Source organism: Clupea harengus, chromosome 15 (genome assembly GCF_900700415.2).
Source record: "Clupea harengus chromosome 15, Ch_v2.0.2, whole genome shotgun sequence".
Lineage (NCBI taxonomy): Eukaryota > Metazoa > Chordata > Actinopteri > Clupeiformes > Clupeidae > Clupea > Clupea harengus.
Genome location: NC_045166.1, coordinates 426,769 through 449,600, shown reverse-complemented (window position 1 = coordinate 449,600; position 22,832 = coordinate 426,769). Strand labels below are relative to the sequence as shown.

Below are 22,832 nucleotides of genomic sequence, written 5' to 3'. Positions count from 1 at the left end.
TATATAAGTTAAAGCACTGTAGCAATTTCTAATTTCTCATACACACACAGTCAATTTAAAGACATGAAAGCCTACTGGCAGTAGTGTTTTGAGACATTAAAAAGATGATTCCTGGTTGCTATGGTTGTCTGATTGCTATGCTAGCTGGGCTTGAGAAAACGAGCTAGCTAGCTAAGGAAACTTTAAATTACATTACGATAATTTCCAGATTATTAACCATGGTTTATACATTGATTTTGCTAAATTTCTGTTACATCCACATTACATTCTGAGTTCAGTGCATTGCACAGACACTGTCTGATATAGGTTAGAAATGAAGAAAATCGTAATAAGTAGCTAAGATAGGTGACGTCAGCCATTAGCTGCAAGTAATTATCATAGGTAATTAAATAGTGTGACAACCTAGCACATAGATCTCCAAGCTCTCGTTGTCTTGGGAAATGTATTCTGTCAATAGTTTTACAATCAATTTTCCACACTTTGACTCAAATACCTGAATGACTTGAGTTTGGCATTAACATGTGCACTCAACACTACTGTAAATGACTCAAATCCATTAGTAAGAGAAAATCAAAACAAACAACACAATGAATCACAATAAAATGAAAGACTTTTTCTCTAGAGGATTTTTAAGTGCAAATTCTCATTCAAAGAATGAAAGCCCGAAGCATGTAAATCTGCATTTGCCCATGCATACGTTGAATGGAAGTAAATGGAAAACGATTGCATAGCGTGACTACCCCTTAAAACAGACATATGATTCATCAAATTAGCTTGACGAAATGAAGCTTGTTTTAACACAGCATGTTGACTGACACAGTCAATCCTGAAAGAGCTGCTGCATTTCTCAGCAACTGAAAGTAAGCCTGTGCACGCTTAGTCAAAACTACTTTGCAAGAAATCCTCAGACTCTCCATTGTCATAGAACAGGTACTTCATGAGCCGTCCAGGCAGAGGAAGGCTGTCCATTCGCCTCAGTCTCCGGTGTCCCACCTGCTGGCGGATCTTCACCCGGCACAGATGCATCAGGGAGAAGGGTGGCTCTGAAAGTTTCAAGGACATTTCAAGGTCATTGAATTCTGACAAATTGAGAACTCTCCTTAAAAGCAGTGGTTCCCAAAGTATGGGGAATGAGAAGCCCTAAACAACCCACTACAGGTAACAAATGAAGTGCGGCGCGGCTCTTACAGCATAGTAGCCTTTTGTTCTGCGTTTATCGCCTACTTTGTGCCCATAGAATATGGCCAGGGCCTACCGTTTAGCCTTTGTTAGGAGGGATTACAATAACTCAAATGATTTTTTTATTTGTGAAAGGGATGTCTACCATGAAAAGTTTGTGAACTACTGCCTTAAATGGAAGATCCATATACTCCATGGACTCAGCTAGTGAGGAAGTCTATAGGGCTTAACATTGCCAATGGAACATCTCAAGTGCACCTCTAGAATGCAGCCAGTTGGAATGCAGCCTAGTCACCAGTTGCTGTTTGAACAGTAACTCAACTGAATTGTCATCCGGAGTAGAAAATGCATTAAAAAACACCTTGTGTTACGACTGGTGGGTGTTGTGCAGGACTCAATTGCACGACTCAGCACAGGGGTAGATTTAAAGGGTGAAAACGTTTTACTAGCCGGGTTAGGTACACAGGTAGGCAGTCCAAGAATAGCAAACAAATCCAAACAGGGAATAGGCAGGAGAATAGTTGTAGGACAGGCAGAGGTCAGAAGCACGAGTAATCACTTTAACAAGGAGGAAGCGCTAATCGCTAGGAACAGCGGAAACACAAGGAACATACCACATAACAACAATTTACAACGACGCAACGAGAAACAAGAAAACAAGGACTATATATACACACAGGCAACAGATAACGAGGGACAGGTGAGAACAATCAAGGCGGGGCAGACAAAGACACAGGTGGACTAAACAAGGGGAATTAACAGGACACAGGTGAAACCAATGATACACACAAACCGGGAGATTGGGAACAGGTGAGGGGTGGAGACACGGACAACAACAAGAGGGCACATGGCATAGACAAACAAACATAGGGAAAGCACATGGCGGGAACAAGGAAGCACGAGGACTAGACATGGGAACAAACATGTGACCACACAAGGGAGACAAACACAGAAATTAAACACGGACAGAACACAGACCTTACACCTGGTCAAAAATCACAGTACTACCAAAAGGTGGCCAGCCATGAACAGTATCTATGGCTCTGAACATAAAGTCAAGTACAGGGGTTAAAGCAAAAAAAAATCCTGAGCCTGAACTTTTTTTGGTGTGTGGGTGAATGGGAGGGGGGGGGGCATCGTCCCGTGGCGTGGACACATTCGCAGGGTAAAAACAAACCAACAAACAAACAAAAAAACATTTAGAAATGAATGATTGCAGATTATGGTGAGACTTTTGAAACTGCAATCCCAAGAAAGGTCAGCAATACTACTCCACCTCACTACAATATGGTACTAACACATGTAGCATTTACGATTTCTTTTGATATCAATTAAAATAAGGTGTAATTTTAAGTATCTGTTCCACAGATGTTATGTACTGGCACATGTGTCCCACTCTATCGATATTCCCCTTGTAGTAGGACCGGTGTAGTGTCAGGTTAGGGTTAGGCTTAGGTTCTACCAGTGTAAAATGGTGAAAAGGCCTAGGGACAAGATGGAATCACCATCTTTCATTGAGACCCCACGGCTCTAAGGTGTTCAGCCCCCTAATCCACTTCCTCTCACAGTTCTGTCTCTGTCTCCTATTCCAAGCCAACCTTGTCTCCAACCCCATCACCCTTAAATGGTCTACGGAATGAGTTTGAAAATGTGTATATAGGACTGTTTTTTTATTATATTTGCGAATGCAGTATAGGTGTTGTTTTAATGTCCATAGTATGCATTGTTTCCCCTATATAAATCGCTCCACAGGTCATGCACTTAATAGCATAGACCACATTTTGCGTGTGGGGATCAATTTTTTTATGAATAGGGAGGCCCTTACCACTCACCGAGTTCAGTGCATAGGAAGGGAATATGAAGAAGCAATTATCTTCATCTTCCCTGTTCAAGCGTGTATGGATCAGTAGGTCTTTCAGGTTTTTATTTCTTCTATATGCCGCAATTACTTTATGGTCCTTCAACTCTGGAACCTGTTCCTGGAGCTGGGTAAAGTTGTATTTTAATCTTTTATTAAATGACTGTAGTTGTGTGGAATATGTGTGTACAAATGGTATTAACGGATGTTGTTTTTTTGTTCTAGGTTTGGAATTGTATGCGGTGAAGTTGTGTCTGACTTCTGATTTAATATATCTAAGAAAACGACGCGAATAACTCCGTGGACGGAGTGCTGCGAAAAGTGTCCTGGTAGCAATCTCCACATCCTCCTCCAAGGAGCAAATGCGCCGAAATCGGATGATTTGAGATTTTACAATGCCTTTAAATGTGTGTTTAGGATGGTAAGATGTTTTATGGAGTAATGCATGAGTGTCTGTGTTTTTGAAGAAGACTCTGGTTGCGAGTTTCTTAAGTTGGTTGTGTTCCTGTATAAAGAAAACTTCTGTATCTAAGAATTCTATTGCAGTATTCAAGTTTTGCTGCTAAGCTTTGTCCTTGAAAGGTTACAAGATGACCTACAATCCTAAGGTGACATGTTATAAGGATATGTGAAATTCAGTCAGTGGAAGAAGAAGATTTGATTTGGAACCATTTAATTGAGGATGTATGAAAAAGGACAGCGATTCACTTTTTACACCGTTGAACTGTAGATAATAATGTAGTTTTATATTGCAACATTTCAATAATTACTTTGTTCAAAAGAAATAATCGTAAATTAAATACTAGGAAATTAATAGAAAATATATCAATAAAATAAATAACAAACAAAACATTAAAATGTTACAAGAACTGGTAACTTAAATGTTGGGAAATAAATACAAAACAGGACTTTGTCCATGTTCTTGTTGGTGGCTTCGTCGACATTTAAGGAAAACATGCCGTTTTTTTAGCTTTTCCGAAATACGTCTTTTAATCTCTGGTGTTATGCCTTGTGTGTTAAAATAGCTGGTATGCTGATTGGATATCGACAGTTTAGTCAAAGCAATTGTCTTCAGCTATTTTTTGGCATAAATTCACTACGGGTTGGGCGGGCCTGAATGACAGATCTTGCTATGCAATGAACGTGCACACGCGTATTTTCAGGTCACACACACGGTCAGTTATTGATGCCGGTACATCAGCTGTGGTTGTTGCTCCCGGTAACGGCGTTGTGTGTTGGAGAGCACAAACGGCTGCTCTATGAGCAGGGTCTAACTTATGACGTGGAAGCACTTTTTTTCCGGGTAGTTGCATATAGTATCTTTTTCGAGCACAAAGTGCAGAAGCAAGCACCTGCTTCTCTTAACTTAGTTACACCAGCTACCAAAAGGCTGACTGTCCTTCCCTATCTCTTCTATCCATGCCCAGCGCCATTTATTTTTCAATCCTTTATCAACTAGGAGGACTAGGATCTTCCCCAGGATTCATGAACTTACTCTCCATCCTACTCTCCTTCGGTGACATCTCTCTACTCGGGCATCTACGCAGCATAGGCAGAGCGATAGAGAAAAGTCTGTGTTTGAAGCACATTTTCCCAAGACCCGCCCCAATCTACTTCTGATTGGCTAATAATGTTATTTTGAGAGCGGGAGAGTTGTTCTCCTTTCATTTCATTGGCAGACGAACTCATCAAGTCGAAAGTGATGGTGATGCTATCGAGACGTGTTTTTTTTTTTTTTTATATAAGACTTTTTTCCGCTGCCAAACGCCGCACGTCGGAAATCCGGCACGGTGCCGGAATACTTTAATCCCTGCAAGTAAGACAACAAGGAAAGATTGATTTACTTACTTGATTTATCCTTGATGTATTCCCAATCCTTGTTCCTGTCCAGAAGTTCAATGAGTCTTGAACACAATTTCACATGACCCACGTAATCTAGGAGGAGATCAATTATAGTTCCTACCCATGGAGAGTGAGAAGGATCTGCCATCACCTCACAGAACTGAAGGGAATATAAAGAGGATAACGCAGTTCAAAGCCTCAACATCAAAATACATTACCGGAGGTTATACATGAACTCAAAGATTAAATTCTCCCTAACCTGTGCAGTTGTCGTATGAGGAGCTTCGAGTCCATGTAGGTACAGATCCTCCCTAGTTGTATGCCTAATCGTGATTGGAGGATGTGTGCCGTGTCCATAAACACAAGAGAAACAGGCATTCGCATCACATCCATTGTCCAGCAGGAGCTTGAAACATGAGTCTGTACCTCATACAGAAAAGGAGAGCCCCTGGGAAGGTTGGTTGGGTGTGTTGGAATGCTGGCATTCACATTTGCACCATACTCCAACAGCAAAGAGGCCATCTCTGCATTTCCCTTCCTCACAGCTATCAGAAGAGGGTTGAAGATATCCAGATTGGGGTCAGCACCAGCCTTCAACAGCGTGGAGGCTGCGTCTATGTTGCTGCTGCGTACCAGGAAGTAGAGTGCGGTGCTGCGACGGTCCTTATACATCTTGGACTGGTCGGGCGACAGCTGGGTATTGACGTCAAAGCCTGCCTCAATGAGAATCTCCAGGATGTTCTGTCTGTTACGCTCTGCTGCAAGGTGGAGTGGACTTATACCAATGCGTCTCACAACGGCTTTGTTGGTGCGTGGAAGCAGTAACAACACAACTCTGCCCAGAGAGTGAAAAGAAGTTGACCTTAAAATTCTCTATTCATCATCGGGCAAATGTAGATTCAGTTGTACAAAGAACTGGGCTTTATATTTTCATTGACATACACAAACATCACCTCAATGAAGTTGGGACCCCATATAATGAGAATGTGAATACAAGTATTTCAGTTAATTTGTGCACATTTGAGCACACAATAAACAATTTGCACTAAAAACATTTTAAATAATTAAAAAATGTTATGACGTGATGTCACCCAGCGCTATGAAGCAGACTATGAAGCACTTGACGTGGTGGAATTGGGGAAAGGGCGACTTGTAGTGTCACACATAAGCTTGTTATTGTCAGTGTAGTCCTGGGATGCGCTCGGATAGTCTGTTCTAACATCTTTTCCTAGACCTCTATGGAAAACATCATGAGGTCAAGGAAAGATGTGAAGTAGAATTCATAAGGACTTAGGAAAAGACAAGAGAATCCGACTGGAATTACACTCGGCTACTAACTATGTGAAGGCAGATGTTATTGAGGTGGGTCACACAAGGAATGGTGGGGCAGTCCTATCTCCTTTACTTTTGTAAAGGATGCTCCAGTTTACCCTATGCTAAAGGAGATATGAAAGGAAGCATTAAAGTACCTTTCCTAAGCATTTGGAGAATTCGACCAACTCTCATCATGGCTGTCACTAGATTCTTCCAAGGTCATTTCACTCAGTTAGGAACCTTCCTAAGTAAAAAAGCCTATCCGAACAGGACCCTACTCTTTGTTTTCCTATCCGAACAGGACCCTACTCTTTGTTTTCCTATCCGAACAGGACCCTACTCTTTGTTTTCATTGCAGTCACTTTTTTTAATCTGGATTTGCAAAGATAGGTGATGCTAAATGGATTAATTGCACGTTCTGCAAGGTCTGGATATTCCTGTCTGGCTTGAATTCATAAGGAGTTTAGGTCTGTGAAGGAGCTTTCTGCAAAAAGCAAGCTGCTAGCTGCCATCATATGCAAGTTCCGCTAACCATATTAGCAAATTAGAGTACAACATCCACATCACTTGGGTGGTTGACTGAAAAATGAACGTGAATCCACACATTCACAGCTCTTCGGTTGTTGGGAAAATAATCTGTGAATTTCTGTGTTAATCTCGTCAGGTGGTCTTGGACAATTCTCTGCATGTTCATGCTGGTGTGAGGGAATTCTGCAGAACATCAGTGAGGTTAGGACACATGTCAACAATGTTCTTGTGCACTTCTCCCACTATACCAATTTCCGTTTGAATGCATTCATTTTGTCAGCCATCAACAAAACAGGATAAGGTTAGCTGGTCAAAGATATCTGACAAATGCCAGTGTAGCGCTCCGGAATCTCCAGATTCCAGGGTTTCCCTTCTAGCATTAATCAGATTCTCCACCAATCAGAACTCACTGACATAACTGGTTACTAGCCAGACTAGCACGGAAAAGATTGATAAGTATTGCAGTAGTTGTAGTCCCCTACAGAAAGAAAAACATATCCACAGCAGCAATGGAAACAATAAAACACACAACAGGTATCAGGTTAAATTCATATCTTATAAAAATAAACATGTATTTTTGGACCCTGTTACACCAGTTTCCCAAGGAATTCAGGCTCCTCATAGTGCTTTTCCAGGGGAGACCGTTTCTCCTTCAGAAATGTGTGCACCTGCTTGCGCATTTCGAAAAGACTATAACAAAAGACTAGATCAGTGGTCTGATTTCAGCTGGTCACACAAAATTGAATGAGAGATTTTTTCCCAGAATTAGAATGATATTACATCCATTACACAGACGGCAGGCTTGTAGGCTATGCATTTCATTACCCATGTAGAACTATATTGTCTTATAGCAGGGGTTTTCAACTGTTTTTGCCCAGGGACCACCATTCTGACTAGAAAGTAATTTGCGGCCCACTGATGTGCCTGCACGCACGCGCGTGCGTGTTTGTAACCGCCGCCGCCACGCCCCCTCCCCCTGCACAGATATTCTGCCTATAACACTTAAATATGTGAAATTATCAGGGTACATCGCCAGCCTCCGCCACGCCCCCTCCCCCTGCAAATATATTCTGCCTGTAGCACTTGTCAGTGTAATTTCTTCGATATTTTTCACGATATTCAAGAGTAATCTGGAAATGTGTTGAAATATCAAAGCGAATTTATAAAAATAAAAAATGTCGCGGACCCCCTGCAATGCCGCCACGGACCCCTGGTTGAAAACCCCTGTCTTATAGGATTACTTTGACAGTGTGAATTAAATGCTATATAGGCTTATAACTTTACACAGACAACCTGGACAACCGTAACTGTAGGCTTGTTTCTCTTCACACAAAAAGAAATGTACGCCATTTTGTTCTGGCAAGCGTTGGATGAGCTTGGATAAGCTAGATAGCACCTTGAAGTGGAGTCGGCACACTAACTGCTTCAAGGTACACCAAACCCAAGCCTCAGAAGACACAAGAGCTAAATGGATTGATTTTATATTTGAAAGCAATGTCCCAGCAACAATTGGCCAAACCCTGTTAGTGTGCGCTAACCACTTTGAATCTGACTGTACCATACTGGGCCAGTAGAACGCTTGACTCTCCACAAGATTGAGATTGAAAGAGGGATCAGTGCCAACTATCTGTCGCAGTACTGCAGACGAGGGAAATGTGATTATTTAAAAAAATAATTCTGGAATTGGCTGCTTTCCCCATTTAGCATTAGATAACACTAACAGCTGATAATACTGTATGTCATTTTGGAACGTTGTTAGGGTCACTTAGGGATCCACAGTACTGTTAGCTAGGTAGTGACTAATAGTTTGATAGTTTAAGGTCTTCGAGATACATTTTCACACTCTAAAATAACGGTGAAATGGGGGGGAATATATAAGAAATAGGCCTTCTTACACACTGTAATCACACATTGACACCAACACTCACCCCACATGTCCATTCTTTGATGCGACATGAAGAGGAGTTAATCCTGCTTTAGTTGTTTTGTTCACATCTGCTCTCTTAGACAGAAGCACCTTCACCACCTCTTCATGACCATTCTTGGATGCTTCGTACAGAGCTGTTGCTCCATCGTTAGCTTGAGTGTTAATATTTCCTCCTGTGTAAATAAAGGTATGTCAATAAGAGGTGCCATGAACTTTATCAACAAGAATGAAAAAACAAAAGATTTGGATCATGACATATTTCAATAGGTCACTGTGGTCATGGAGTGAGGTCATGGTCCAAAGAATAAATGCAGCAGTGAACTGAGGATTTATATACAAGACTTGTACATAAGTAAAAGTGTATATACGTGTAAAAGTATTCAGACCCTCCAGGATTTCGCGATGTTGCGATCGCACCAATTCACCCAAATTCAAAGATTCCCCGCGAATTCAGCGCGACCTTGCATATGTAACAGGTTAATGAATGACGCATATTTGTGCAATCTTCTTTTCTATTTTGTGTATATGTAATTTTATTTCACCAAAATCTTGGTTTCTTTCATGGTAGCTAGGTATTAGGCCTATCATTTGTTGGGTAAGTGCGCCCTCTATTGGTTGGTTTGGTGGTTACAGGCTGCATTTTCGTGCCTTGCTCAGTATGTGTTTTGCTTGGCAACGAGAGGTACGTGTTCACATTGTAGTGCTATGAAGGTTTCAAATGTATGTGTTTTAGCTTAAATTTGGATGCACACGGTGGATTGTAAATGTGTTTTGTGATGAGTTGTGATAAATTGGTCGGGTTGTTTTGGAGGTTTTGCTGTTTTGAGAGTTAGGGATATATTTGCTGATATAGCTAACCTCGTGTGTTGTTTAACTGTATGCTAGGTTTCGTTTTTCTGTCTTTCTGTAATGTAGCCCATATGTTTCAGTTGTCCTTCTTTTCTTATGTTTGTATGTGTTTTGCTTGGCAACGAGAGAGCTACATTCTACATACTGGAAGAGAAAGTAAAGTGATTAAAAGAACTTCAGCGTCCTGTGATAATTGCACCTGAACACAACGCAGTAGTCGGCGAAGTACAGACCACGCCGGCTACATTGGTGCCGTGACACGGATGACATCTTCAGATCATCGCCAGGATGATTGCCGCTGGTTGCTGTGACGAGTAAGAACCTCTTCAGGACGTTGACAAGTACACGGGCTAATGTTAATGTGTAAATTGTAACTCTATCTCAGTATAATTTTACATTGTGATTTTTATTTAATGTTTTCTATTCATATTTGCCTTTACTAGTAATTCATATATTATTGCCATAGCCTAATACATCACAACTTTTGCAAAAATGACTGATGGTGAGGATGTTAAGACACCAATTAGTTGGGGGGATGTTGGTTTGGTAAGCCTAGGTAGGGGCCAGTTTATGAGGGATGAGAGCACGCCGGTTAGAGGTGCTGGTGCACTGGGCAAACCTGCGCTCTCGTCCACAGGTGTACATACTGATGCACATTTCCCTGCACCGCACGCGCGTAGGTTAGGGTATGTCTCAGACATGGGAAGCGGTGTTAGTCCAGTGGGTCGCCCTGTATTCTCATACACTCACACGCACACAGATAAGCATTCTCCACATCAGCCAGTGTTTAATCCAGATGTGAGCTCCTCAGACCTAGGGAACCTCATTACACAATTAGCTCACGAAATAGGAGAGAACATTGCTAGCCAGCTAAAGAGATCTGTTAGTAGCGCAGATAGCCAAACCACTCCTACACCTAGTTTGAACTTAGGACATGGACAGTCTGACTTGAACATGACTGGAGTAAAGTTAGTTATGAAGACAGATGTCAAAGAGCCACCGTACTTCAGGGGTGATGGAACGGACAAACACACAGTGCATGAGTGGGAAGAAATTATGAGCGTCTACTTGAATAAGAGGGGTGTGTCCTCACGAGAACAGTCCCAGGAGATAATGTCAAGATTAATGGGAAAGGCTAGAGACATTGTTAAAGTCACACTGCGCAGCATGCCATCGCTGCGGCCAGCTGAAGACTCCAAGCTTGTCTTTGATATCCTGAAACAACATTTCAGTGAGGTAACCTACTCCTCGATGCCTCTAGCAGATTTTTATAACACTCTTCCACTGGCCGGAGAAAGTCCCATGGACTACTGGATACGCTTGAATAAGGCTGTCGATGTCGCGGATGAGTGTCTGAGAAGGCAGGGGCGAAACATTGAGGACCCCTCTCACGAGGTCACAATGATGCTGGTGAAACACTGTCCTGACCCCGCTCTTGCAAGTGTCTTAAAGTGCAAAACAGCAGAGAAGTGGACAGCGAATGAGATTCAGGAACACCTCATTGAACATCAGAGAGAGGCTAGAACAATGTCTCAAGCCAAATCTTACCGGCCAAAGAACATTGGTGCACATGCTCAGACATCAGCAATAGAGACAGTCACTGCTAATAACACCACAGATCTTACCTGCTACTCAAAGGCAATGGAGCCTCCATCCTCTTCTCAGACCGAGAGCGTCTGTATCCAGTCTCTCATTGGCTTGCTGAACCGTGTGCTGGAGCAGAAGGCCCAGACAGCAGCAGTCGTGCCGCCGAATAGGAGTCCAGTAGCCATTGTTCAGAGTAGATGTAGAGTCTGTCAGTCTGCTGAACACTCAACTACTGCACACTGTAGACAGGCAAACCTCTGTATGGGCTGTTACAAGCCCGGCCACTGGAAGAGAGAGTGCCAACAGCGCCGGCCAAGAATTAACACCCAGCCACAGTTAGCGCGAGCACAGCCTAAACATGAGCAAGGTGGAGCAGGTTTAAACTAGATGGCTTACATACGGAGAGGGGATGTGTGAGCGTTAAAGCATCAACCCTTGGAGAAGGTGAAGAATTAAAGGAGATGTATGTCAATGTTTGTAAAGCAATGTCAGATAGTTGTACAGTAATCGTTCAGAATATTCACAAAGTAGAAGCGTTCAGTGAGTTATTTCACGCACCAGTGACAGTTAATGGCTGCACTCAGTTACAAGGGCTCCTCGATACAGGGTCAATGGCTTGCACGATAAGTGAAGAGGCGGAGCAGCGGCTGCTATCAGATAGCGTCCTGACCCAACAACAAGAACTCCCGCAGCGCATCATCCTTGTCGGCTGTGGAGGAGTACAGGTGAGCCCCAAGTGCATGTACGACATGGAACTGAGTCTGTATGGGGTGAAGTGCATGGTGCCAGTCCTTGTGGTCACTGGTCAGAAAGATGACGTCATAGTAGGCACCAACATGCTGAAATATGTTCTACATCAGCTGAAAAATGAGAAGAATTATTGGACACTTATTGCACGCAACACACAGGGGTCTTCAGACTGCGAACAGTTTTTGGAGATGATGGCAAGCCTTACGAGATGGAGGGGTGAAGATGTGCCAGAAAAAGTCGGGACAGTGAAACTAACTCAGGCGGTGACTCTCCTCCCCAAACAAGAGTACCTACTGTGGGGTAGACTGCCAAGTAACGTGCCCAAGTCACCTGGGAGCACGGTTATTGTGGAGCCTACCACCTCCAGGTGTGTGCCTCGGGGCATCATGGTGGGGAGAGTGGTCACACCGCTGTGGGGAGATGGCTGGACCCCTATGAAAATCACCAACATCTCCGACAAACCACTCACCCTTAGAAAGAACAGCAAGCTGGCAGACGTCTCTCCTTGTGTCGCGGCTGAAGACTTCACACTGTTCCAGGGTTCCTCTCAGAGTGACGATGGCCCTGTTAAAGGGACTAATGTGAAACAGGACGACAACACTGATCTGAAAGACAGGCTGCAGAAGTCTGGTCTGGGAGACGTTGACATTGACCATTGTGAAGCAAGCCCTTCCACCAAGCTTCAACTCGTGACATTGCTGGAGAAGTATCAGGACGTATTCTCAAAGCACCATCTAGACTGCGGGAAAGCCAAGGGCTTTGTGCATAGAGTCCGCCTCACTGACGACCGTCCTTTCCGTCTTCCGTATCGTAGAGTGCCGCCAGCCCACTATCAAAAGCTGCGTCAAACTCTCACTGAGATGGAAGAGCAGGAAATAATACGGAAATCAATGAGTGAATATGCTTCCCCACTCGTGATGGTTTGGAAGAAGAATGGCGATCTTCGTATATGCACAGACTTTCGATGGCTGAACGCGAGAACCATCAAGGATGCTCATCCTTTGCCCCATCAATCTGACTGCTTGGCTGCCCTTGGCGGTAACACTGTCTTCAGCACCATGGACCTCACATCTGGTTTTTATAACCTGCCCATGCATGAAGAGGACAAAAAATACACCGCCTTCACATCACCACTAGGCCTGCATGAGTATAACAGAATGCCGCAGGGGCTTTGCAACAGTCCGGCGTCCTTCATGAGGATGATGTTAAGCATCTTTGGCGATCTAAACTTCAGCAGTCTTTTGTGCTACCTAGATGATCTCTTGATCTTTGCCCCCTCTGAACAGCAGGCCCTCAGCAGGTTGGAGATTGTTTTTCAGAGGCTGCAGGAGCACAACCCGAAATTGAGTCCGAAAAAGTGCCATCTGTTGCGGAGGTCTGTGAAGTTCCTCGGACACATTGTTGACAGTGACGGTGTTGCTGTTGACCCCGAAAAAGTTGAGGTCATCGCCAAAATGTCGAAGAGGGACTTGATGGAAAATGATAGCTGCACTCCTTCAGTCCGCAGAGTGAAGTCGTTCCTGGGGATGGTATTTTATTACCAGCACTTCATACCAAATTGCTCCTCCATCGCAAAACCCCTGTTCGCCCTCACAGCTGGCCAGAAACGGAGAGGAAAGGCCGGAAAGTACAGTCAGAATCCAGGAGTCTACAGAAAGCTCAAACCTGCAGACTGGACCCCTGACTGCGACTCCGCCTTCGCCAGCCTCAAGGAGAAGCTCCTGAACTGTGCGGTCCTCACTCATCCAGACTTTACTAAACCCCTGGTTCTGTCCATTGACGCTTCTCTTGACGGCCTTGGGGCAGTTCTGTCCCAGATACCAGAGGGGGAAATGAAGGCACGCCCGATCGCCTTTGCGAGCAAGACCCTCACTGGCTCACAAAAGAGGTATCCTGCCCACCGCCTAGAATTCTTGGCGCTCAAATGGAGTGTTTGTGAAAAATTCAGCCACTGGTTGAAGGGCCACACTTTTACAGTGTGGACCGACAATAATCCTTTAACTTATATAATGACAAAACCGAAACTTGACGCTTACGAACAAAGGTGGGTGGCAAAGCTTTCCCCATACACATTCAGTATCAAACACATCCCTGGGGTAAAGAACATCGTGGCGGATGCCCTAAGTAGAGATCCTTTTGCCAAGTCAGTGAGCCAAAGGTTGATCAGCGAGTCGTATGAAGGTCTGTTGGCCGAAGCAGAGAGAACAAAGGAGGAGAAAATTCAGGATCTCTTCCGCTGCAAGGTCCAGTGTCTCCGGACAGATGATGCAGGCTGCTGTGTGATCATGGACACCACTCAAGACATACTGGCTGGTAGTCAAGAACCCTCACATGTAAGATCTGCTTTTGAAGCTCACGTAGAGTGGGAAAAGGGAGCAGAGATAAGAGCCACTCAGTTTTTCAAAGCTCTTCCTCAGGCGGTGCCCTCAGAACAGGACACACCTCCAGCCCTCTCCATCGGCGAGCTAAGGCACAGCCAGGAAACGGATCCAGTTATCAGGGAGGTCCTGCCACTCGTTCTGAGGGGTGAGCCACCACCTAGGCGAGGGAGAAGTAGGTTAACAGCTACGGCTCAGACACTGTGCAAGCAGTGGCATCATCTGAAAGTCCAGGACGGAGTCCTATACAGGGTAACTAAAGACCCATTAAGCAAAGAGAAGAGGTATCAGTTTGTGCTGCCTGTTAGCTTGAAGGCCAAGGCTCTCGCTGGTGTGCATGATCTCGCTGGGCATCAAGGGCAAGCTAGAACAGCACATCTTGCCCGACAGCGTTTCTTCTGGCCGCAAATGGGAAGAGACATCAAGGAATATGTGAAATGCTGCCAACGCTGTATCCTTGCAAAGACCCCTGAACCAGCTGCCCGAGCGCCCTTGGAGAGCATTCGCACTTCAGCACCCATGGAACTGGTGTGCATTGATTTTTGGAGTGCTGAGGACAGTCAACAAAGATCTGTAGATGTGTTGGTCATAACAGACCACTTCACAAAATTGGCCCATGCGTTCCCCTGTGTCAACCAAACTGCAAAGCAAATAGCGAAGAAGTTATGGGATAACGTGTTCTGCATCTATGGTTTTCCAGAGCGAATACATTCCGATCAGGGAGCCAATTTTGAAAGTAAACTCATTGCCGAACTCCTCAGCCTCACAGGGATTACAAAAACACACACAACAGCATACCATCCCATGGGGAATGGACAAACTGAAAGGTTCAATAGGACGCTCGGCAGTATGTTGCGTGCCTTACCACTAGCAGCCAAACAACACTGGGCTCAACAGATACAGACTTTGACCTTTGCTTATAATGCCACCATCCATGAAACAACTGGATATCCTCCATTCTACTTGATGTACGGTCGAGTCCCCAGACTCCCGGTAGATATGGTCTTCAAACAAGTCCTGAAGGATCCAGTCGTGGTGAATTATAAGACCTATGCAGAGAAGTTGATGGCGAACCTCCATGTGGCTGCCGGCATAGCTCAGCAGCATGTGAGGAAAGAACAGAAACATCAAGCTGATGGCTACAACAAGAGAGTCCGTGGAACCCACCTGAACGTTGGCGACCGAGTTTTGCTTGCCAATAAAACGGAGAGAGGGAAGAGGAAGCTAGCGGACAAGTGGGAGGCCACCATGTATACCATCATAGACCGGAACCCTCAGACTCACATTTACAAAGTCAGGGATGAGAGTGGGAAAAACAAAGTCGTCCATCGGAACCTGATGTTGGATGTGAGTTTCTTACCTGTCCCAGAACAAAGCAGTGAGGAGCTGAATGAAGATGCCTCAGATGTGGCCAGTGAGTTCCAGCCTCCCTCTGTTGATGCCTTGAGTGGCCTGGCAGTAGATGCTTCTGAGGACCGTACCTACTCGTGGTTAAGCACATCATCTGATGCTGTGTGTGAGTCTATGGGAGATGCTGATGAGTGTGAGGTGGAGGATGAGAGACCCCATTCTCTGTCCAGAGACTCTGTTCAATCGACACCCACGATAACCCAGTCTGATGAGGTCAGAGGTCAAGGGGAAAACGAATTCTCACCTGTGAGAGACTTAATTGGTTCCAGTGTTCCTCCTGACTCAAACTTGACTGACACTGACTTTGACTCCCCAACTGAGGCTCTTGATTTAGGAGAGACAGTACCCCCTAATGTCGACTCACCTGTTACAAGAACTGATAGTCAGATACCCACACAAACACTAGGGCCTGTGAGACAGGTAGTCAGGACACGTACTGGCAGGGTTGTTAAGGCAGTAAATCGCATGATAGAGAACATGGTGCAAAAACCACTCACCAAGGGTTTTGTTGAAGGGGTCAATAGAAGGTCACTGTCTTTACTCAACCTATTTTAGATAGAAAAATAATAGAGACTTAGGTGCTGTGGTATACTTTGCTTTAATGCATGCAGTATGACTTGTCATGAGATGTGTTCCAAGATCTTATATGGTGTAAAAGGCATCATACACACTGGAAGAGGCAGTAGCCTGATCAACTGCTGTTTTCTTTTAACTTACATTGTAAGTAGCTTTATATGCTGTGAATGGGAAATAGAGTTCTCAGGGTTATCTTGGACCAAGTGAACAAGAGCTTTGTTTTGTATATCTTTTGTTTCTTTTCTACCCTCTATGTTTTGAGGATTTTGGCGAAATTGAAGAGGGGTGAATGTAACAGGCTAATGAATGACGCATATTTGTGCAATCTTCTTTTCTATTTTGTGTATATGTAATTTTATTTCACCAAAATCTTGGTTTCTTTCATGGTAGCTAGGTATTAGGCCTATCATTTGTTGGGTAAGTGCGCCCTCTATTGGTTGGTTTGGTGGTTACAGGCTGCATTTTCGTGCCTTGCTCAGTATGTGTTTTGCTTGGCAACGAGAGGTACGTGTTCACATTGTAGTGCTATGAAGGTTTCAAATGTATGTGTTTTAGCTTAAATTTGGATGCACACGGTGGATTGTAAATGTGTTTTGTGATGAGTTGTGATAAATTGGTCGGGTTGTTTTGGAGGTTTTGCTGTTTTGAGAGTTAGGGATATATTTGCTGATATAGCTAACCTCGTGTGTTGTTTAACTGTATGCTAGGTTTCGTTTTTCTGTCTTTCTGTAATGTAGCCCATATGTTTCAGTTGTCCTTCTTTTCTTATGTTTGTATGTGTTTTGCTTGGCAACGAGAGAGCTACATTCTACATACTGGAAGAGAAAGTAAAGTGATTAAAAGAACTTCAGCGTCCTGTGATAATTGCACCTGAACACAACGCAGTAGTCGGCGAAGTACAGACCACGCCGGCTACACATAGATCTATGAAATGTAATGAACATTATTTATTTTGCTGTGAATAATGAAGGAAGCAATAAATCCGATTATTTCCCAAACTTGAGAGCTGTTGCCATGGAGATTTAACATTACTTTCGGATTGAAGATAAGGTAGCAGCTAGTGTAAAAGAATGGATTACTTGAAATTGGACGACTTTAAATTAATATATGAAATTGAACAACATAAACACCTATACGGATAAAACAAATCAACAAGGATAGCAAAACAGATTGATAAGCATAGAATGAGAACGGCAGAAACGCAGGCAGGATGTCAAACGACGAAACAGATCACAGTGACACAGGCTGTTTTTTTTTTCGTTTTATGTGAAGGCTGAGATATTCATAACATTTTATTCAGTCTTACTTGTGGTCCTTTTGTAATACTAACAGGTGCACTTCGTTGTGGATAAGTAAATCCTATGTACTGTTCCCGCTACGTGTTTAGCATAACATAGCATAACTAGCTATGTTTCTCGACAACTGCCTAACAGCTGTTGCCATTCCCACGAGACAAACATTTGAATGATGTCAAAGTAAAAGTCCTACACTATACTGTGTTCGTTTCCATAACAACAATACAAGCAATATACATTTTCTGACCTAAATAAGCAGAGGGCAGAACAGCCTATTTTGCTACATTTTTGTAGTCCTGGTAATCTTTTGTTTGGCATGTTGGTAAGGTTATTTAGAGGACCATTTCTCAATAGTTTTGTTCTTTAAAGAATGTTTGTTTATGAATCATTTATTTTTCAACAAATAACTCAATTATAATTACAAAGAGGGAAATTCGCAACTTTTGATCGCAACTTTGACTTGCTCCCACAATTTCATCGCAACAAACACCTGAAAAACACCGCAACTTTTAGGAAAAGCCCCCGCAAAATCAGTAATTTTAGGCCGCAACTATCACAAAAAAGGCCTGCGAAATCCTGGGGGGACTGGTATATTATGTGAATTCTCCCCCTCCTGTTGCAAGAAGGGATGGTGCCCTTTAAGACTTTTGGACTCCCCCACCATAATGGTTTGGTCTGGGTTCCCCTGTGTCCATGATGGACCTATTTAAAGGGTGCCTCATTTTTATGTGAAGAGAGACTGTTTGTTAGAGGCATGAGAGCACTGGCAAAGAGAGGTATGAAGATAAAACACTTCCCTGTTTACCGGTGTGAGGTGAAGGGTTTTGTGTCTAGTTGTGTGGACTGTGTCTTTGTGCTTTGTTGGTGTGTCTTGTATATTGTGCCTGTTTTTGTGTGCTTGTTTTGTTTGCTTTGTTTGGTACGGCTAGTATATGTACTTAGCTTCGGGCTGAGTGCCTGGGCCTAGTTTGGGCCTGGCTTGGGCCTTGAGAGGGTGCCGATATTTGGGCCTAATCGGCCAAGCAAGTGCCTAGGGTGCCAGGTTACTTCAGTCCCGGGTGAGTACGCCCTGTATCTGTGATCTGTTTGATTTATATGTGTTTATGTTGTGTGCACTGTGTTGGGGTTGACAGTCCCCCTGTAAATAAATAAATATATATTTGTACATCAAAACCACTATCTCCTGGACTGTATTTCCACTACACCACCAAGTCCAGTCGCCACATCCCTATAAGAACGTGGGGTGACCGAGCGGTCCCTCACAGCGTCAAGTCAAAGTTTCAAATGAATTCAGAAACTAAACATGTTGAGTCTAAGATAACTGAAATGGAAGACCCTGCACAGCTTCAGCTCCTCCCCACATGACTACCAGATGTTATGATGGGCCAATCTGACAGCTGAACTCTAGCGCTCAAGGGGGCGCACTGAACCCTCAGAATGAAGAGTGTCAAGGCTAGGGGTGGGAAAAAAATCGATTCTTCGATTTCTCTCGATTCTCTCTAGAACGATTCTGTCTCGATTCAGAAAAGTTCATAATCGATTTTTTAATAAAAAAAAAAATTAAAAAAATCCATTTTGTGTTGAAATGCAAGCTGCATTGATTAATTGCATTGTTCATTGAAAGTCATAATTGTGACAAGGAAAACCTTTTTCTCTAATAAAAAAATAGAGAAGGTAATTCATCTGTTGATTTTCTTTAATTATCAAACACAAAGTAGGAAGTGATTTGAGACTCTGAGTAGCAAACTCAAATGTTTTAAAAATCGACATGCATCGATAATTGTTTTATCGGTTTAGAATTGATAATCGATAATCGGTTTAGAATCGAATCGTTGACCTCGGAATCGAATCGTGAGGTGCCAAGAGATTCCCACCCCTAGTCAAGGCACTGGCCAGAGTGAAATATTTGCCACATCCTTGCTGGCAAATCCTCTGCTTTCCATGCTAGTATAAACCTCCAGAATCTTGGTGAAACTCACCCTGATTAATAAGGAACTTCAGTACTTCTGTCCATCCTCCCTGGGCAGCTGTGTACAGTGCCTCAATGCCGTAAGTATTTTTGGTCCATATCTTCGCTCCAGCTTCCACCAGTTGCTTACACATACTGACATTTTGATTTTGCACTGCTTCTTGTAAAGGTGTGACTCCGTAATTATTGCCCCTGGAGGGATTGCCTCCAGATTTCAGAATAAGCTCCACCATCTCCTCATTTGCCTTCTCACAAGCTGGAAACAACAGCCATTTTTGTTTCATCGTTGTCATTTGTTTTAACTTTTATACAGAAAGAAACACAATTTATATTTATTCTTGATTTATGACCAACCATCTTTAACAAATGTATTTTATTTTTATACCTTTGAAGAGAGCTGTCTCTCCTAATGTGTTGGCTATGTTAGGATCTCCTCCAGCTGCAAGGAGACACTGGACACATGAGAGGTGTTTACGACCAACAGCCAATATCAGAGGGGTTTGGTTCTTGTGGGTACGATTGTGGATTAGTTGAGGAAAGGCTATAATGTGTAGAGATGGAGAAATTAAAAATGAAATATTAGTACATTATATAAACATTCACTCTGAACTGTTGTTGCATACAGTAAGTTGTTTTTCAGCCATACCTTTTACAAGCACCTTCAAACAATCCAAAGAACCATAGTATGCAGCCTCATGCAAATGTATCCAACCATCCTGGTTTGGTTTGCTCAGACTCTCCGCAGGCTCTTTCTGTACAATTTCACTCACTGTTTTGGCATTATTCTTCCAGATAGCTGAATTGAAATGGGATACAACACTGCAATAAAGAAGATTTATTATCATTAACATAAAGTTGAATTGTTGTGTTGGCTAGCTAACTAGTCAGTGCATTATGCCAAGTGGATATGATTTATGGGCTACATCCTACCCAAGTAAACTACTTAGAGTTCAAGAACAATTTTAGATCTTAAAACCTCTAAGTGTAGGATTTAAGTGGATTTACATGGAGAGAGATCCTTACTCCTCAGATTCCACTGTAACCTCCAAACATCTTTTTCTTTTTCTCCAAGCCAGTAACTTCTCCCTGTCTCCAGGAAAGAAATGTTCAGTATGGTTTTCGTCGCTTTGACCTTCACTGTAAACAGACAGAAATAGCAGAGGTTCCAAAAATGCTCAAGTGTACTCCAACATAACTTGCAACCAAAGGTCACAAAATACTAATAGAGATGTCTATTCCATTTAGCATTCTGTGTGAATATATCCATTGCATCCTCTGTCATACCAGAACAGAGCTAAAAGACCCTTCTTATACTGTAGGTGATTCAAATAAGATAAAAGATTTTTGGTGAATCTCAAGAAAACGATCTGTTCTACATACAGCACACCTGTAAAGTTTCACATCACCTGGAGGGATTGACAGGTTGGGGTGGATTGGCAGGGGGAGGGACGTTCTGAGTGGGCATGGCAGCTTGTCTGCTCGCTGCATATTGTCCTCGGACCTCACGGAATGTAGGCATGTTTTCATCCTGAGAGGGCTCCAACTGATTTTGTGCGGGTGGTGAATATGCTGACTGGTGAGCAGGTTGTGAAGGACAGTGGGCATCCGTAAAACTGCGTTCAACGGCCAGCTGAATTAGTTCTTCGTCAGATAAGTGACTGTAGACACTGTAGTCTTCAAAAGCTTGGTTAGTGGGTGTATGCCTGCTGACGCTAGCAGCCGCCATGATGGACTATGTAAAGGATGAACGTTTGATCAGTCACCCAAGCTCAGCAATCACACAAAATATTTGAACTCACTGACATGAGGTTTTGTAGTATTTATGGAAAGTAATATGTATGGACCTGTTGCCTCAGTGATATTGAATGAATATAAACCTAATACTGTCAGCCCCCTCCCCTCGCTAATACATTCCAAAATATGGCAACGAACACAAAATGCATGTCCAGGAAACACAAGATGCTATGTATCAATTTCATCTGACAGCCAAGAAAGAATATGATCCATTCTAAATTTTAACATAGAAATCCTTGTTCGCTCCGTTAGCTCGCTGGTGAATCTGAGGAGGAGGCGGAAGGTCTATCTTACCGTTACCGTCCGTTAAAATCAAGTTTCATTAAGTTTCATTGTTTAAGTTGCCCTATATTTGGTGACATAACTGTCCATAACCTGTTTAGTTAGTGCATAATGGTGAATTTCATTGAACACATCTGTGCACAAGTTTTTTCTTGGACCAGCTAGGTGGTTAGCTAACCAGCTACTCGGACAAACTCAGGTTCAAGCCTTTGATGCATTCTTAAAAAAAGTTTTTTTTCACATATTTGAAATCTTTGGGGGCTGGAGGCTAGATTTGAAGAACTCAATGTTCTGTCATTAGTCCTCCCTGAAATTTAGCTATATGTGCAGCGGAGACTTTTGTCAAATAGCAACTTCAATTTTTACTTAAAATAGTATATAGATATCAACTTAAATTCAGATTTAAACTAGTGCTTTTGGCTTTTGGGCCTTATTCCGGTGCATCTCTGTTTGCACCCCAATCAAGCCTTGCTTATAGATATATACTGTATATATGAGCAGATTGGGAACTCTTCTTTAAAAATGTCCAAGAATGACTGTAGTGCAATTTGGACACACTGTTATAGTGATGCATTCTGAAATAGCTTTGTAGACTTCTTAAATACTAATCAGTAGGCTAACCAGGTGAAATCAGGCATAGTCTTTGATTATTGTTTCTGTAGCCACCATAACCAATGTTTCTATATAATGTTTTTATAACCACACTCCATTCACTGCTGTATGAGCATAAAAAATGCACTCCTGAGCAAAATTATAGAAAGAAGCACGTCAACTGTCATAAGAAATTGCATTACAGAAACAGAGCTACTACTGATGGATTTTGAAAATATTGCATCAGTTTCTTATGTTATTTGATTTATTTCCCTATAAAAACCTTAGCAGAACAATTCAACAGTTGACTCACCAAACCAGAATACCCTCCTTTGCTGTGTTTTTGAAAATGCAGCTGGTTTTTAGATCCTTTGCTTTGCTAAGCCTGCCTCTCTACTGTGGGTATGTTTGATACTCTGGCCTTTACGAATGATATCAAGAGGCCACTTGATTCTCGGTTCAGAGACATATAAACTTGTTTTGCTCTTTCAGCAGCTGAGACCATTTGGCCTACTTCTGAAATGACACACTTGGCAATAACATGTAGATTTTAATATCTGGAGACATTACTGAGCAGTGACAGGAGATTCAAATCAAGATGTTAAATCATTCTAGTGAGTGTAGCGCATTACATTACATTTAGCAGATGCTTTTATCCAAAGCGAAGTATGAAGGAGAGAACAATCAAGCTACGAGCAATAGA

General features: G+C 42.9%; 1 pseudogene; it reads right to left on the bottom strand.

Annotated features, from left to right (window-relative positions):
* Position 1: 1 nt before the first annotated feature.
* On the bottom strand, positions 2–22,587 carry LOC105897073 (annotated as a pseudogene).
* Between the last annotated feature and the right edge of the window lie 245 nt (positions 22,588–22,832).